The sequence below is a fragment of the Schistocerca nitens genome, chromosome 1, assembly GCF_023898315.1.
Source record: "Schistocerca nitens isolate TAMUIC-IGC-003100 chromosome 1, iqSchNite1.1, whole genome shotgun sequence".
NCBI lineage: Eukaryota > Metazoa > Arthropoda > Insecta > Orthoptera > Acrididae > Schistocerca > Schistocerca nitens.
Window position 1 is genome coordinate 485,178,842 of NC_064614.1, and position 18,449 is coordinate 485,197,290.

At 43.3% G+C, this 18,449-nt stretch overlaps 1 pseudogene; it reads right to left on the reverse strand.

Annotated features, from left to right (window-relative positions):
* Window positions 1–707: 707 nt before the first annotated feature.
* Window positions 708–825, reverse strand: LOC126206064 (5S ribosomal RNA; annotated as a pseudogene).
* Between the last annotated feature and the right edge of the window lie 17,624 nt (window positions 826–18,449).

The window sequence follows — 18,449 nt, forward strand, 5'->3', positions numbered from 1 at the left end:
CTTTTGTCGTGTACCGCCGTTAACACCGAGACTTTGGTGACTCCGACTGCAGTAGTTCCAAGCCAGAACGACGTGGACTGCCACGGATTTTCAGAAGGTGTTCAGTGACGAAAACCGATTCGTTATGGGGATGGATAATAACTACACAGGGTGTGGAGGCAGCCTACAGTTCCACCCACGGTATGGCACGTCACAACGCCCGCACAGCCAGCGTATTGATCTGGTGGACCATAGCCCACGACAGCCTGTCCCATCTGTGGTACATGGAACCTTAACGGACCAGTGTTACGCTGATGACATTCTACAACCCCATGTGGGACCATTCTTACATAGTATACCAGAGGCACCTTTCCAGCAAGATAATGATTGTCCGTATACGGCTCGAGTCGCCGTGTTGCAACTTGTATTGTAGCCAAATGTTGTCCAATGCGTTATTGGTATTTGTTTACATATGTTGATTTTGGGACGAAGTGACTCTCTCATCTGTATCATTTAAACCTTCCTCCCGAACAGGCTATGAAGGCCCAAAGGTACCGACCGGCCGCCGTGTCATCCTCAGCCCACAGGCGTCACTGGATGCAGCTATGGAGGGGCATGTGGTCAGCACACCGCTCTTTCGGCCGTATGTCAGCTTCCGAGACCGGAGCCGCTGCTTCTCAATCAAGTAGCTCCTCAGTTTGCCCCACAAGGGTTGAGTGCACCCCGCTGGCCAACAGCGCTCGGCAGCCCGAATGGTCACCCATCCAAGTGCTATCCCAGCCCGACAGCGCTTAACTTCGGTGATCTGACGGGAACCTGTGTTACCACTGCGGCAAGGCCGTTGGCTATCTGTATCATTACGCCTAATAAATTTCATTTCGATGCGATACTCCCCTCTTGGCGCGCTATTTTCAACCCTCGTAAGTGTATATATGTTACTGCCATTCTGTGGCTGTCGTCGGTGTGATGCGCCACTATTTCGTTAACATTTCACATTCTTACTTGATAATTAACATTAAATCCAGACAGGAACAAAGGAGGTAGCATTACAGACAGCAGCACATGAACGCTACTGAAATGCTCCGACCTTCCTAAATATTTCCCACGTTTCCCTCAGGTTCAGTGGCCTGTTATCTTCACTATTACGCAAATAAATTAAAGAATAGCTGAGAAAAGCCGTACAAATGCCACAGTGGACTCCATGTCCTACAATTTCGTCAGTCATAAAAAAAGAAGAATACCGCTACGTCCAAGTCCGTATAAGACGAAAGCGCTTTCAAACCCTCGCATTATCCCAAACAGCGAGAGCGCTTGTCCTTTCCCTTTCGTGGCACGGCGGTCTAGTGAAGCGAGTGCAGCAGACTCAACCTCGCCGCGCAGCGCAGCGCCAGGACACGGCTTTTGGGGGAACGAGACCGCGCGCGGCGGCCGGAACGGCCTCTTCTACCGGAAACAGCCCCAGTCAGTGGTCCTCCCACCAACCCCCACAACCACCCCCACTGGAATATCGATTGGGATGCTGCGAGCGCTCTCGGAGGCGAGCGCCTGCGAGATTGGCCGCCGGAGCGCCGTTCCGTGTCGTATGGGCTCGTGTGCAGAGAGGCAGAGAGGGAAAAGAGTCGAAAGAAGCACGCGAAAATAAAACGACCACTCGTTAACCGGAAACGCAGAACCGGCCAAACATGTGCATGCGTCTGTTCCACAATGGCGTCCACTAACGAAAATGTGTATTTACACCACACGCAACTGCATTCAACAGCATATAGCAGAAATACTACTTTTTAACGTCATTTTATTGCTTTGTTGGGCTTATAAGCTCTAGCTTTATTTTCAGATTCGTTAAAATAAATAACTGAGGTTCGTCAGCAAACACCAGTGGCGTGCACTGGTGTAGACTCCATATGACAACGTACAGGCCGGCCGAAGTGGCCGTGAGGTTCTAGTCGCTGCAGTCTGGAACCGCGAGACCGCTACGGTCGCAGGTTCGAATTCTGCCTCGGGAATGGATGTGTGTGATGTCCTTAGGTTAGTAGGTTTAACTAGTTCTAAGTTCTAGGGGACTAATGACCTCAGAAGTTGACTCCCATAGTGCTCAGAGCCATTTGAACCGTTTTTGACAACGTACAAAGGCGAGGGGAATTTTTAGCAATATAGTGAAAAAAGCACTATTTGCAGACGAATAAGTTAGTTAGCTTGTCTCTTCTATGTAGTCCTTTCGAAGTTTCTTTCAGTTGGTTCAGTATCTGTTTGACTGATTCCTAGTTTACTAGGAGACATACAGGTTTCCCAGTACAAGTATTAATTTTACGAAATGAAATATTGCAGATTTCCTTTGGTCTTTATTATTTACATAATTTTGCTTTCACAACACATCACACAATTTTTGGGTAACACACATTTTCAGATAAATATTTGCCTTCCAACATTTTGGCAGCCAACAACTTTCGACATAGAATAGCACTCAATTAGTCACATAGAACAGAACTTCTGGAACACAACTACATCAACAGGCGCAGAAAGTTAAACATAGACAACCAGCGATGCTAATTGCACAATTTACTTTTCAGATGTTTTCAAATGATCATCCAAGAAATTATATACATAAGAATAATATTAATAATAATAATTATTATTATTATTTCAAACGTCTTTTTAAAATCTAAAAAATAATATATTTAGAACAACTAAACAAATTTAATTTTCCCTTATGAAACAACTAGTTATTGCATATTTTTATAATTGCATACAACTGAATTAATCTCTCACTATTGGTTTACTTACAAATAAAAAAATCAAAATGTTATGATCTGAAGGAATGTCAGTGGATTCGGTAGTACACGAGTATTTATTTAAATGTATCGAGAAGAAGGTTAACGAGAAATTGTACCACTGATCAGTTCCATTACAGTCGACAGAAAATGATGTAATGTCATACTAGTGACATTGGGACTTTTAAACGAAACCCACTAAATAACAACACATACACCATTACTTAATTATCCCAATCTCATTTTGCATATGAAAATAAATGAATCTGCCCACTGTTTGTTTTCGATTGTTTTACAAGTTATCCTTTCATATCCAAACCATCCCTAAGAGCTCTAGCGGAGTTTTGCCTAATCAGTGTTTCTCTTTTTACATGTATTTAGATGTTAAGTCATATATCCACCAGTTGTTCCGGACCTGTGCCTAAACGTGTGTTGTTGTTGTTGTTTATTCTTGGTCAGAAAACTGGTTTGATGCAGCTCTCCATGCTACTCTATCCTGTGTCAGCTTCTCCATCTCCGAGTAACTACTTCATCCTACATCATTCTGAATCTGCTTAATATATTCATGTCTTTGTCTCGCCCAACGATATTTACCTCCTACACTTCCTCCTAACATCACGTGATTTAATTCGACTACATTCCACGATTTGCGTTTGTTGATGTTCATCTTAAACTCGCCTTGCAAGATACTCTCATTCCGTTCAGCTGCTCTTCCAAGTCCTTTGCTGTCTCTGACCGAACTACAATATCATCGGCTACCTTCAAAGTTTTTACTTCTTTTCCCTGAACTTTAATTCCTATTCCAAATTTTTCTTTGGTTTCCTTTACTGCTTATTCCATGTACAGATCGAATAACATCGTGGATACGCTACAACCCTATCTCACTCCCTTCTCAAGCACTGCTTCCCTTTCACGCTCCTCGATTCTTATTACCGCCGTCAGGTTTCTGTACAAGTTGTAAATAGCGTTTCGCTCCCTGTACCTTAATCCTATTACCTTCAGACTTTCAAAGAGACTATTCCAGTCAACATCATCAAAAGCTTTCTCTATGTCTACAATTGTTATAAACGTAGGTTTGCTTGTCCTTAACCTGTCTTCTATTAGAAGTCGTAGGGACAGCATTACCTCGCGTGTTCCTACATTTCTCCGTAATCCAAACTGATGTTCCTCGTGGCCGGCTTCTATAAGTTTTTCCATTTTTTGTAAGGAATTCGTGTTAGTATTTTGCACTATGCCCTATTAAACTGAAATTTCGTTAATTTTCACACCTGTCAGTACTTGATTTCCTTGGGAATGGAATCATTATATTCTTCTTCACGTCTGAGGGTATTTCGCCTATCTCATACATCTTGCACACCAGATGGAAGAGTTTTGTCATGGCTGACTCTGTCAAGGCTATCAGTTGCTGTAACTGAATGTCGTCTACTCCTGGAGCCTTGTTTCGACTTAAATTTTTCGGTGCTCTGTCAAATTTTTCTTGCAGTGTTGTATCTCTCATCTCATCTTCACCTATATTCACTTCCCTGTCTATAGTATTGGCTTCAAGTTTATCCCTTTGTGCACACCCTCTGCATGCTCCTTCCACCATTTACCTTTCCCTTCTTTGCTTAGGATCAGTTTCCCAACTGAGTTCTTGATATTCATACAGTTGCTTCTATTTTCACCATAGGCCTCTTTAACTTTCCTGTAGGCGGTATCTATCTTTCCTCTAATGAAATGTGCTTCTAAATCCTTACATTTGTTCTCTAGCCATTCCGGCTAATATATTTTGCACTCCCTGTCAGTCGGAGTTTTTAAGTGTTTACATCCCCTTTCGCCTGCTTCAGTGGCTGCGTTTTTATATTTTCTCCTTTCATCAGTTAAATTCAGTATCCCTTCTGTTACCCACGAATTTCTACTAGCCCTCGTCTTTTTGCCTACTTGATCCTCTGCTGCCCTTACTATTTCATTTCTCAAAGTTATCTATTCTTCTTATACTGTATTTCTTTCCCCCTTTCTTGTCAATCATTCCCTAATGCTCTCTCTGAAACTCTCTACAACCTCCGGTTCTTTCAATTTATCCGGGTCTCATTTCCTTAAACTCCCATCTTTTTGCAATTTCTTCAGTTTTAATCTACATTTCATAACCAATGAACTGTGGTCGCAGTTCACATCTGCCCCTGGAAATGTTTTACAGCTCAAAACCTGTTTCCAGAATCTCTGTCATACCATTATACAATCAGTCTGAAACCTTCCGGTGTCTCCAGGTCTCTGCCAAGTATACAACGTCCATTCATGATTCTTAAATGAAGTGTTAACGACAATTAAATGTACATCCCCATAAATAATGGTACTATGGTTGTCTTACTCCATAGCTTTTCTTTCTAGGTAATAAAACACATAAGCAATTACTTTTGTTGAAATTTTTCTATGCCTTCCAGGGCTGTACTTGCATGTCTTCCTAATCCCTCGCCTACTCCCACCCCATTCCTTCGACTTCTATTGCATTTTAATCGGATAGTATATTTTCCAGACAGCAAGTCGTATGCGCACCGTGCGTAGCAGAAATGGATCCAAGCGTGTCAGAGCTGTGCCTTAAATACCACCGGCACTCACAGGGATCAAAGGACAGCGAGACTATCATCCCATCAATTCAGAAAAACATGGATTCGAAACTAATCTGATCATTTTGAGTTACTGCAACAAGTTACACATTTCACACATGTCTCACCTAAAAGTGTATTAGGAGTTTCTTGCCATAAAAATACACTATTTCACACAGTTAGCAATGTTGCGGCCGGGTGGTTATCCCGGCATTGTCGGAACAATCGGACTTCCTCGCCTGGACGTGGGTTGTACAGGAGTTGGTGTCTGAAACCGCTCGGCGACCCGTTAATGAATGGTTCAAATGGCTCTGACCACTACAGGATTTAACATCTGAGGTCATCAGTCCCCTAGAACTTAGAACTACTTAAACCGAACTAACCTAAGGACATCACACACATCCATGCCCCATGCAGGATTCGAACCTCTGACCGTAGCGGTCGCGCGGTTCCAGACTGAAACACCTAGAAACGCTCGGCCACAACGGCCGGCTCCCGTTAATGAAACGTCCCTGTATACAACAGCCCATTATTCATTTTGGTGCTGAGATGGAACTACAGCAGGTGGGAGACTATTGGAGACTATTGCCCCTCGACGATGTAAGTGGCTGTCGGGGCGTCGGACGCGAAGCTGAGCAAATGCCTGCTTGGGAGGCAACAGGCGTTAGCAGTGACACCTATTGGCGTCAGTGAAGTTGCCACCGGTAGGCGTCAGGCGCAGCTACTGGTAGACTGGCTTTCTCCTCGTCGCCGCGTGCTACACTGCCTATGGATGTGGTGGTCTTCATCTCCAAGTTAACTGTTACTGAAGATGGTGGTTTTCGCCATCACACACACACACACACACACACACACACACACACACACACACACACACACGGATAAGGTTATGTGCAAAGGACATCAGAAAGCATCTGAGAACATCTGACAAGGGAACCTCCCCATCGCACCCCCCTCAGATTTAGTTATAAGTTGGCACGGTGGATAGGCCTTGAAAAACTGAACACAGATCAATCGAGAAAACTGGAAGAAGTTGTGTGGAACTATGAAAAAAATGACCAAAATATACAAACTGAGTAGTCCATGCCCAATATATGCAACGTCAAGGAGAACGTAACCTCCGGAGCGCTGTGGTCCCGTGGTTAGCGTGAGCAGCTGCGGAACGAGAGGTCCTTGGTTCAAAACTTCCCACGCGTGGAAAGTTTAATTTTTTATATAATCAACTTCGCTCTCCAGAATTCCAGGACATGTTCAGATTTACTTGGACATATGCAGAATTTGACGGTCTACACACGGAAATTTTGAAAACGTTAAAAACAAATGTTTTGACAGAGCTCAAGGAAAACTGTGCGACTGTTAAACTGTTGCATTCCTTTGTTGCAGTTTATGTGACAAACTCTTATGTTTCCATCACTTTTTTGGGAGTGATTATCACATCCACAAGAAAAGCTAAATCGGGCAAGGTAGAAGAATCTTTTTACCCATTCGCCAAGTGTACAAGGTAGGTGGGTCGACAACAGATTCCTGTCATGTGACGCACCTGCCGTCACCAGTGTCGTATAGAATATATCAGACGTGTTTTCCTGTCGAGTATTCGGTTGACCTATGACCTTGCGATCAAATGTTTTCGGTTCCCATTGGAGAAGCACGTCCTTTCGTCTTCTAATCGCACGGTTTTGCGGTGCAGTCGCAAAACAGAAACTAAACTTACTACAGTGAACAGGGACGTCAATGAACGAACGGACAGATCATAACTTTGCGAAAATAAAGAAAATAAACTTTTCACTCGTGGGAAGTCTTGAACCAAGGACCTCTCGTTCCGTAGCTGCTCACACTAACCACGGGACCACGGCGTTCCTGAGCTCACGTTCTCCTTGATGTTGCCTATCTTGCACATGGACTACTCAGTTTGTATATTTTCTTATTTTTTCATAGTTCCACACAACTTCTTCCTGTTTGCTCGATTGATCTGTGTTCAGTTTTTCAAGGCCTATCCACATGCCAACTTATAACTAAATCTGAGGGGGGTGCGATGGGGAGGTTCCCTTGTGAGAACGAGGGCCTGATTCGGGGATTGGGTTACCAGTACTTCTCTGACAGCAACACCCTCTCCCTAGAAGAGGCAATAGGCCATACTGAAACTTCCTGGCAGATTAAAACTGTGCGCCGGACCGAGACTGGAACTCGGGACCTCGGCCTTTCGCGGGCAAGTGCTCTACCATCTGAGCTACACAAGCACGACTCACGCCCCGTCCTCACAGCTTTACTTCTGCCAGTATCTCGTCTCCTACCTTCGCAGGAGAGCTTCTCTAAAGTTTGGAAGGTAGGAGACAGGTACTGGCAGAAGTAAAGCAGTCGTGCTTGGGTAGCTCAGATAGTAAAGCACTTGCCCGCGAAAGGCAATGCTCCCGAGTTCGAGTCTCGGTCCGGCACACAGTTTTAATCTGCCAGGAAGTTTCATGTCAGCGTACACTCAGCTACAGAGTGAAAATCTCATTCTGGAATAGGCCATACTGGCTAGGTGCGGCCATCGGGTGACAATGACTTCATTTGTTCTGATTTCCTTGTGTGGACAGCTTCTATAGGAGTCTAGCCGTAGTTGAACTATTGCCCATCTTTAGCCCTCACATGTGCTGGTTACCAGCCTCTTCCACTTTGTCAGCTTCTTGAATAAGCACTTCTTTTATTTTCAATACACCTTCTTGTGAAATGGCGTCTGGACTTATAGCTAACACTCACTTTCCTCTGTGTGATGTAATGTTACTGAGCATCGCAGGAACAGTATGTGGCATCCAGCAGTGTCATTTTGCAGCACTCCCCCCCCCCCCCCCACCTTGAAGAAATCTGGTCTCCAATTGTTGCCTCTTTACATTTCTGAATAGCAAATATTTAAACATAAGTTTTATAAATTGACATGAAAATACAAGGGTCTTCTCTTTCTCTTCTTCTAATTCTTAGTATAAACAACATATTTCATTGGCAGTTATTAATCTAAAGTTATTTTGGATAGCTAGCCAGTTTGATGGCAGTTGATTGCATTGGAACTTTGACAGCTTGGCTGGTTCTCCGGTTGAAGTAGCCATAGATCATACACAGCACGGTCAAAACCGTAGAAACCAAGGCACTCATAGCCATATCCTATGGCACTGCTCACTGTCGCACTGCCCAAAATTCTGGAACATTCTCTCAGCAGTAATACGACCTTCTTACATGGCTATCATTACATCCAGCGATTGGTTATAGGGTTTAATTTAAGTAATATAACATTCTGACTCGAATCTTCCAAGTTATCTGCAAATAGTTTTATTATATTTCGTGCATTAGGCCTACTTCGACGATACTGCCTATATTAAGTACACCTGAGAATATTAAAGTTTGTAATATTGTACGAAATACAATAAAACTACTAGCAGCTAACTTGGAAGATTCTGTTCAAAATGCCATATTACGACGTGTTTAATGCTGCAGGCTGCAGTTCCAACTATACAAGGTTAGTCAATTAAGTAGGTCAGGTTTGGACTCGGTAACACATCTAATGTTTTTTCTGATACAATACAACAAAGGCCGTGTCATATTCATTATACACTGAAACGCTAAAGAAAATAGTATAGGCATGCGTTTTCAAATATAGAGGTATGTGAACAGGCAGAATACGAAGCTGCGGTCGGCAACGCCTATATAAGACAATGAGTGTCTGACGCAGTTAACGAACGGTTACTGCTGCTACAAGGGCAGGTTATCAAGATTTAAATGAGTTTGAACGTGGTGTTATAGTCCGCGCACGAGCGATGGGACACAGGATCTCCGCGGTAACGATGAAGTATGATTTTCCCGTACGGTCATTTCACGAGTGTACGTGAATATCATAAATCCAGTAAAATATCAGATCTCCGACATCGCTGCGGCCGGAAAAAGATCCTGCAAGAACGGGACAAACGACGACTGAACAGAATCGTTCAACGTGGCAGAAGTGCAGCCCTTCCACAAATTGCTGCAGATTTCAGTGTTGGACCATCAACAAGTGTCAGCGTGCGAACAGGACTTTTAGAAACAAACATTGCTTCTAAAAGTCCTGGGCCGTATATTGATGTTCATGACATGCTCTGCACATTATTAAGTAATGACAAATGTTATGTGGTGGCTTAAGCCGCTTTAAGCCTTATACGTGAAGATGGTGCTTGACTGAAACCGAGTGATATTTGGGTTTAAAATTAAAGCAGCTGATGCATTTTATATATCTTTTCTTATCATTCTCCCACCAAAACCATTCACTTATTCTACGATGTGTTGTCCTTTACACTCCCTGTCCTGTTAACACACGATTATGAGCTTCTTTTAATACTTCTTTCTTCAGTGCTCTAGGTACACACGACATGCGACTCAAACTTCGTCACTCCACGTAGTAGTATTCCATACTGTACAGTGAACTGTGGCTGCGTTTAGCAGTCTGCCACTCTTCAAGACTTCGACTAAGCACTTACATGACCCCAATTTTCCTCCTCAAACCATCCGCATTCCCATTCTTCCTGCTGGATTTGTACATTACCTCAAAATGGAATTCAGTTAATTTAACTGCCCATCGAGTCAATCTGCTTGAAGCATCTTTCAATTCTAACAGCCGCATTAATGCTGCATGATCGGTTACAGCTTTGAATTTCCTGCCATGCAGGTATATCGGGTGCTCACTGCCATCTACTTCCCAACTCAGAATGCATCCCATCATGTGGTTACCCGCATCACAGGGCAGGATGAAGTCTTTTTCGTAATTCGAAAATCTTCACATAGCGCTGTTTGTTAGTTCCTTTTTAACCCCTCCTATTGGCAGTCAGCCATCCTCTGAAATGTCGCACCCTTCTTCAACAAATGTTTTAATGGTCTAATAAAATCCGTAAACTCTTTGCAAAACTTACATTATCCTAAAAATGACTGCAGTTGTTTCACAATTCATGGCGGCAGTAAATTATGGACTCCACATACGAATCTCGGGTTGGTCTTCATGCCGTCATAGCTCTTGGCCTAGGTAGGTAACTTTGGCCAAAGAGAAGTGACACTTCTGACTACTCAGTTTTAACTTCTTAAATTCTTCTTCCTGCCACTGCAAGTGATCCTTCTCCTCTCTAGAAAAACGATAACATCATCGCTGTTTCGGCATTTAAGTAATAATAATCACAACAGAGTCCGTATTTCCTTGTCCCATCTGATGATTTTTTGTGCACGATGACAACAGGTGCTAACATGAAGTTATCACGCTCTTCAATAATATCGTCATTTAACTGTTGTTGATACACTCCTCCACTGGTTGCAGGTATTGAGTTATTCTGTACGGCTTCTTATAGACAGAAGGATTACCCCAACATGATCCTCTGTTGCGTCATGGGTGTCACAGGTAACGGTCCACTAGGGCTGAAGAAAACCGCAAACTCTTTCAGTAACATTTGTATAGCTACTCCTACCTTTTCCGTTCAAATGCTGCAGTTTTTTGTGTAACACCGATGCATTGATGGTTTGCTCATGCAAAAAGTCCTTATTGACCTGTATAAATTGACCTCATCCAGAATGGCCAATTAGCACACTGGACTCGCATTCGGGAGAACGACGGTTCAATCCCGTCTCCGGCCATCCTGATTTAGGTTTTCTGTGATTTCCCTAAAACGCTACAGGCAAATGCCGGGATGGTTCCTTTAAAAAAGGGCACGGCCGATTTCCTTCCCCATCCTTTCCTCACCCGAGCTTGCGCTCCGTCTCTAATGACCTCGTTGTCGACGGGACGTTAAACACTAATCTCCTCCTCCTCCTCCAGAATGGCCAATTTGACAATCAATAACCCCTTTGGCAAAACTACACTCCTGGAAATTGAAATAAGAACACCGTGAATTCATTGTCCCAGGAAGGGGAAACTTTATTGACACATTCCTGGGGTCAGATACATCACATGATCACACTGACAGAACCACAGGCACATAGACACAGGCAACAGAGCATGCACAATGTCGGCACTAGTACAGTGTATATCCACCTTTCGCAGCAATGCAGGCTGCTATTCTCCCATGGAGACGATCGTAGAGATGCTGGATGTAGTCCTGTGGAACGGCTTGCCATGCCATTTCCACCTGGCGCCTCAGTTGGACCAGCGTTCGTGCTGGACGTGCAGACCGCGTGAGACGACGCTTCATCCAGTCCCAAACATGCTCAATGGGGACAGATCCGGAGATCTTGCTGGCCAGGGTAGTTGACTTACACCTTCTAGAGCACGTTGGGTGGCACGGGATACATGCGGACGTGCATTGTCCTGTTGGAACAGCAAGTTCCCTTGCCGGTCTAGGAATGGTAGAACGATGGGTTCGATGACGGTTTGGATGTACCGTGCACTATTCAGTGTCCCCTCGACGATCACCAGTGGTGTACGGCCAGTGTAGGAGATCGCTCCCCACACCATGATGCCGGGTGTTGGCCCTGTGTGCCTCGGTCGTATGCAGTCCTGATTGTGGCGCTCACCTGCACGGCGCCAAACACGCATACGACCATCATTGGCACCAAGGCAGAAGCGACTCTCATCGCTGAAGACGACACGTCTCCATTCGTCCCTCCATTCACGCCTGTCGCGACACCACTGGAGGCGGGCTGCACGATGTTGGGGCGTGAGCGGAAGACGGCCTAACGGTGTGCGGGACCGTAGCCCATTTTCATGGAGACGGTTGCGAATGGTCCTCGCCGATACCCCAGGAGCAACAGTGTCCCTAATTTGCTGGGAAGTGGCGGTGCGGTCCCCTACGGCACTGCGTAGGATCCTACGGTCTTGGCGTGCATCCGTGCGTCGCTGCGGTCCTGTCCCAGGTCGACGGGCACGTGCACCTTCCGCCGACCACTGGCGACAACATCGATGTACTGTGGAGACCTCACGCCCCACGTGTTGAGCAATTCGGCGGTACGTCCACCCGGCCTCCCGCATGCCCACTATACGCCCTCGCTCAAAGCCCGTCAACTGCAAATACGGTTCACGTCCACGCTGTCGCGGCATGCTACCAGTGTTAAAGACTGCGATGGAGCTCCGTATGCCACGGCAAACTGTCTGACACTCACGGCGGCGGTGCACAAATGCTGCGCAGCTAGCGCCATTCGACGGCCAACACCGCGGTTCCTGGTGTGTCCGCTGTGCCGTGCGTGTGATCATTGCTTGTACAGCCCTCTCGCAGTGTCCGGAGCAAGTATGGTGGGTCTGACACACCGGTGTCAATGTGTTCTTTTTTCCATTTCCAGGAGTGTAGTTCATGAGTGCGAAAATTATACACAGTAACTGGAATCTGGTATTCTCAATTTACTGCTTGATGCGTATTACTCTCCCATGTACAAAGCAATCTAATGTATCCAAGTCGTCATTGTGTTCCAATGGAAAACACACAAAACGTCACACGGTAGGCCAGTACCTATACTTATCGAAAGTAGTTTTCGTGTGCCTTTCGTCTCCCTCATGCTAACTGAGCCTTAACGATTGTGTATACGTTTTAATCGATTACACTTTCCTGCTAGGAGAACCTTGTCATAGCATATCATTCGCAGTGGTCTCTCCCAGTCGGAAAAATGCTCCACGGAGTACGACAGTATGTGGCGGTGTGGGGTATAACTTCTCATCCCTACATGACATAACAGACCACCAAACTCGGTAAGTTTCTTGCTATTCGTCCTCTTTACTCTACACTGATAGGTACTGGTTCAGCAGAAAAAAGCTTGGTGGTAGCATCTGTAAGTTCGTAAATTTCGGGCGTTTGGGATGCTAAAAGAATTGTTCGAAAATGTTTTTTAGTTCAACTAATTAGGCTTTATTGTCTCAAAAACATGTTGTAAAAATCCATCAAGTACGTATTTACGCTCACTATTATTGTTGATGATAGTTAATAACTGTTTTTACTAAAGTTCTCCACACGAAAGCAGCCAGAAGTTCATCTGTCCGATTCCAATCACGTTTTGTGCAACCACTGACCCACAGGTAGTCGAGAGTTATTACATCAAATCGTTTAGTAGGCTTCTTAAAAAGAAGTGCTCTCCAAAATGTTCCAAGATGTTCACGAAAGACGCCCCGCAGGGTTTGAAGTACGACCAAAAAGTTCACACGACACTAACTTCCAAACTAAGTTTCTTAAAAGGTCCAAACTTTTACTAACACGTTAACACGTCCAGTACTGTAGTCGCTACATAAATAAAACAAAATACCTGACAGAATGTAAGATTTTATTCATCTTAATAAAAAAAAAAAAAAAGAGTGGCGCGGTACCAAGCACAGTATGACAGTCCCTGAGTGACTCCTGGAGACATAGTCAGAACAGCTCCAGTCCTTAAATATTCGCAGTATTTCCTAAGTCATTCAATAGGATTACAGATAGCAATTTATAAAAGAACTTCTGTATTTACGAAATCACATTTAATTTAAATAAGATAAAGCTCAAATTATTGCCGTGCTCTTTCCAGTGGCATTATCCCCAGCTCAAATGTTTCTGGCTGCCTTCGCTGCTGTGACCCCTCCGCTAAATTCAAACAGCAGAATATGTCTGAAATGTTCCGAATTCTCCACGTGGCACTCCATATTCTAGCGTCCACAGCTCCATTCGCTATCTCCAAATGACAAAATGACAATATGTAAACTCAAATAACAGTAGTGAACTACAAATAAAAAATGACAATCGATACATAGACCCATAGCAACCGGAACAACAATACGCGAAACATAATCGCTACGAACTATGCACCAACCTAGTACCTCTCAGGACAAGAACACTTCGCTTATCTTGCACCCACGTTGCTGTATCCACGTCTGCTAGGTGTGTAGCAAACTTAATGGCCGCTGCCAAATTCTTTGGGTTTTCCATCGACACTCTCCTCGACATATCGTGTGACACACCTCTCAAAGAAACATCTAACAATCTGCGTTCTGCTTCTTGGGGGATATTTTTTACTGCCAGCTCTTTCTGCGTCAACTCCTAAGTTTGCGCATTTACTTTTCTAATACTATCCGAGAATATTTCCAATGATTCTTTCTGGTTTTGGGATATTCCATTGATCTGCTAGCAAAAGATCTGGTACTGTTCTTTTTGCAGCGGCGCTGGATGAGTCAATTTTTGGATTGCTGAAATGTATGTGCCTCTTTCAACTCCTCATGGTACACTACTTACGTCTTTACGTCTTTCTCTAGCCTGTTAACTTTAATTTCGCCATGTACAAACGTACTTCGTCCTACCAAGCACCCAGACTCGAGACTGTTTCCAAATTATCAATCAGTGCTGATGCACTCACAGTCATTTTACCCGACAAAGTGGCCACCGCACTATCTGCGTCTGAGCTCAATGAAGGATTGGGTACGCTGAGTGGAGCTTTTATTTCTATCACCATACCTAGTTAACCTTTCTATCCACACAGTCTCCCATCAGTGTCTCCACTTGCATTTGCAAAGAAGCATTGCTTTCCTCCAGCTGAGTCACCTGTTTCCTGCGTCGTCATTGCCAATGTTGGCGATCGTGCAAATTGTCCAAACTCGATCTACCAAAATTACGACGGCTATCCACAAAGTACATTACGTTTTGGAATTAAAAATAAATAAAGTATTGGAAATTTTGTTATTATATACAGATGAAAGCCACACTTAAGTACAACTTTTCTACATTGTTGCCATTTAAATTAAGGCACTTACCGTAGCGATGGACGAGCTTGGAATTTCCTTCGTCGTAAAATTCGGTTTGTTCTCTATCAAAATCTTTCATTTGCTAACTATGCCTATCAGTAGTTAATGCCTTCAGTAGTTTGAATCTTTTATTTAGCTGACAGTAGTGGCGCTCGCTGTATTGCAGTAGTTCGAATAACGAAGATTTTTGTGAGGTAAGTGATTTATGAAAGGTATAGGTTAATGTTAGTCAGGTGCATTCTTTTGTGGGGATTATTGAGAGTCAGATTGCGTTGCTCTGAAAATATTGTGTGTCAGTTTAGTGTTGATCAGAATAAATATAGAGAGAAATGTTTGAGTACGTTCAGTTCTGCTCAGCTGTTTGAAAATCAAATAATGTAAGAGGTTTACCAGCACAGACATTTATAATTTTTCTAAGGGGAAGTTTCATATATCGACCCTTAGTCGAGGATACCTCACTGGAATCTTCTGATTTTTTTCTTGTAGTTTGTGTAATTAGTGTAGCTTTTGTTTATTGCTAGCGCGTAATTTTAGAGAGAACTTTCTTTATAGTTGTAGTTTTTCATTATTGTAGTGTAAAACAGTTGTCGCATGCATGTAGATTTGCACCAAGTATTTCGCAGCCGCGCTTCCAATTACTTGGATATTATTTTAAGTGCTGTCTTAATGTGTTTCCTCTTTTTGCTCTTCAAATTGTGCCTTTCTGTGTTATCGTGTGAAATACGTGATAATTATGGCTTGTGAAAAACATAACACTAGGCTCCAGAGTAAACTAAGAAATGACAGTGAAGACGAAAGCAGTGTGTTAGCGCCACCGAGTAATGAATTAACTAATGTTCAAAGTAGTAATTTGGTAATTGTGCATAGGGAAATGGAGCGGGCGGCAAATAATGGCGTAGGCAGTGAAACAATTAGTGAACAGGGAAGCATTAATAATCGATCGGTCGGCAATAGCTCGCCTCAGGAATCCAAAATGACAGGACACAATCTCGCAAATACTGTAGATTCAGGTTTTGGGTCCTCACCGTTTTCTCAAATAGATCAAGACACATTTTCTGCTTTTCAAAATGCGAATATTGCCGGTTCAAATGCACTGCCGAAAAGCACTGAGGAACATGTTTCAGACACCAGTGCATTGTTATTACCGTTAATGCAACAAATGGAACATAGGCTACAAAAGTTAGACACAATGGAACAAAATCTTCAAAAGTTAGACACAATGGAACTACACCAGAGACAAACACAGCAACAGTTAGACGCAATGGAACAAAATCAAAAACAGTCACAGCAACAGCTTCAAAAATTAGACACCACACTTGAACAAACACGTGAAGGTTTAACTGCTGAGTTACTTAAAATCGAATCGAAATGTCAAAAAGTCTGTAATGACGTAAAAACACAAATTTGTGAGCATTTCAAACCTATTTTTTCGCGTCATGAAAATGCATTACAGAATCACGAAGCAGCCATAAAGGAACTGCAAACTATTGTTCATGAAAATCACGAGACATTGCAAGCTAAAATTGACTCAGTTGCATCTACCGATTCCCTTACACAACTTGCAAAAACTCAGGAAAACTTAAAGCACACAGTAGATACGTTTCAACACAAATGGACACTCTAAAACTTGATTCAGAAAAACACACTGAGGAAATAAGTTCACTATCGGAGAAAGTAGCAGAACTTTCGGATCAGTTCACTAACTTATCTACAAAGGTAGATGATGATCTGAATGACACAAGACCTGTAGCCATCACTGACGCAGAAGAGTATGAACAAATTAGGAAATTCAAACAAAATCAGAATCAAATTAATACGCAATACAAAAGAGAAATCCGGGAAGTACAAGATCAGTTGGCACAAGTAATACAAGAATTACGTATTTCAGAGGACACTCGCGCTCCAACACGGGAAGAGGGACTTAGAAATACGGAACAGCCACAGAATAATAACACGGGGCATTTCGGAAATTATGAAAGAAATTGGCAAGGTGCACTGAATTCTGAGATCGAACCGCCGACACGACGTAACAATGACCGATATGTGACTCGCCGACACGATGATTTTGACTATAAGCTGTTCATTACTACACGCAAATTCAAAACATTTAAGAATTCTAGCAACGACATTCATCCACAAGCGTGGCTTCATCGATTCTCTCATTGTTTTCCTCCCAACTGGTCATTAAAGCACAGATTAGAATTTATGTGTGGCTACTTAGCGAATGAACCAGCTGTAAGAATGCGATCGGTCATTCACGATTGTCACAGTGAAGGAGAATTTTATCATGCCTTCCTCTCAACATATTTGTCTCAAGCTACACAAGACCGAGTAAAGCATAGAATCATAATGATGAAACATTTCTAGCAATCTGAATTTTCCAGTCTTGTGAAATATTTTGAAGAGATGTTGCACAAGAATCAGTACCTGTCAAACCCGTACAGCCCCTCAGAACTCATCCGCATTTGCTTAATCAAATTGCCTGAACATTTACGACATATTATTTTGGCAGGACGTTGCAAAGACGAGAGTGAAGCTCTTCAGTGACCATTACAAGAATTGGAAATTGCCACCGACAATCGCGAGACGCGAAAACAGGAACAAAACAATTACAGGTCACATCCGTCACAATTCTGCGATGAAAGAAATAATAACTGGACACGACAAGGCTATTCTTACAACGCAAATCGTGACCAAAACAGTCACCACCCGTATGACAACCGTTGGAAGAGTGGTAATAATTATAGAGAAAGATCACCTCTCCGCGGTAATGACTATCACAGAGATAATCAGTGAAACAGACAATATGGGAACCAAAATAATTATTATCAAGGGAGACAGAACAATTTCAGACGCAACGGTCCACCGCGCAGTTACGATTCCGGGAGAAGTTCTCCACCACATGACCGACAAATAAGAAACTATGGAAACTACCGACATAACCACAGACCTGAATTTCATCAGAACTGGCGGGATTCAAATAGGACAGGGCCCTCTCGACAAGGAGAATTTGTAGAAGTTAGGTCTCCAAATCCCAATAACGACGTGCGCAAACAAAGAGACAGTAGGCAATGACTCACACCGCTGGCAACCACAAAACGTACTTATGAAGCTGACGACGTAGCCGCCGTGGCTAGTAATTACGTAAAAATGGAAGACATTAGGGACGTCTTGCTCCAGGAACACGACGTAAAACATAACAACATTGCATATCCTGGAATTCACATTACAGTAAATGACGTAAAATTTACGGCAGTACTTTACTCTGGCAGACCCATTTCAGTAATTAGTAAACAATAGGAAATGCAACAAATCGAACGATTGCCCCACACTTCCGTTACGTAAGATTAAATTACAAGGTGCAATCGTTGGAAAAAGTGTAGATGTACGCCAACAAACCAACTTAGAATTCTTTTGTCAAAGCCACAGCTTCTCTATGAACTTTCTTAT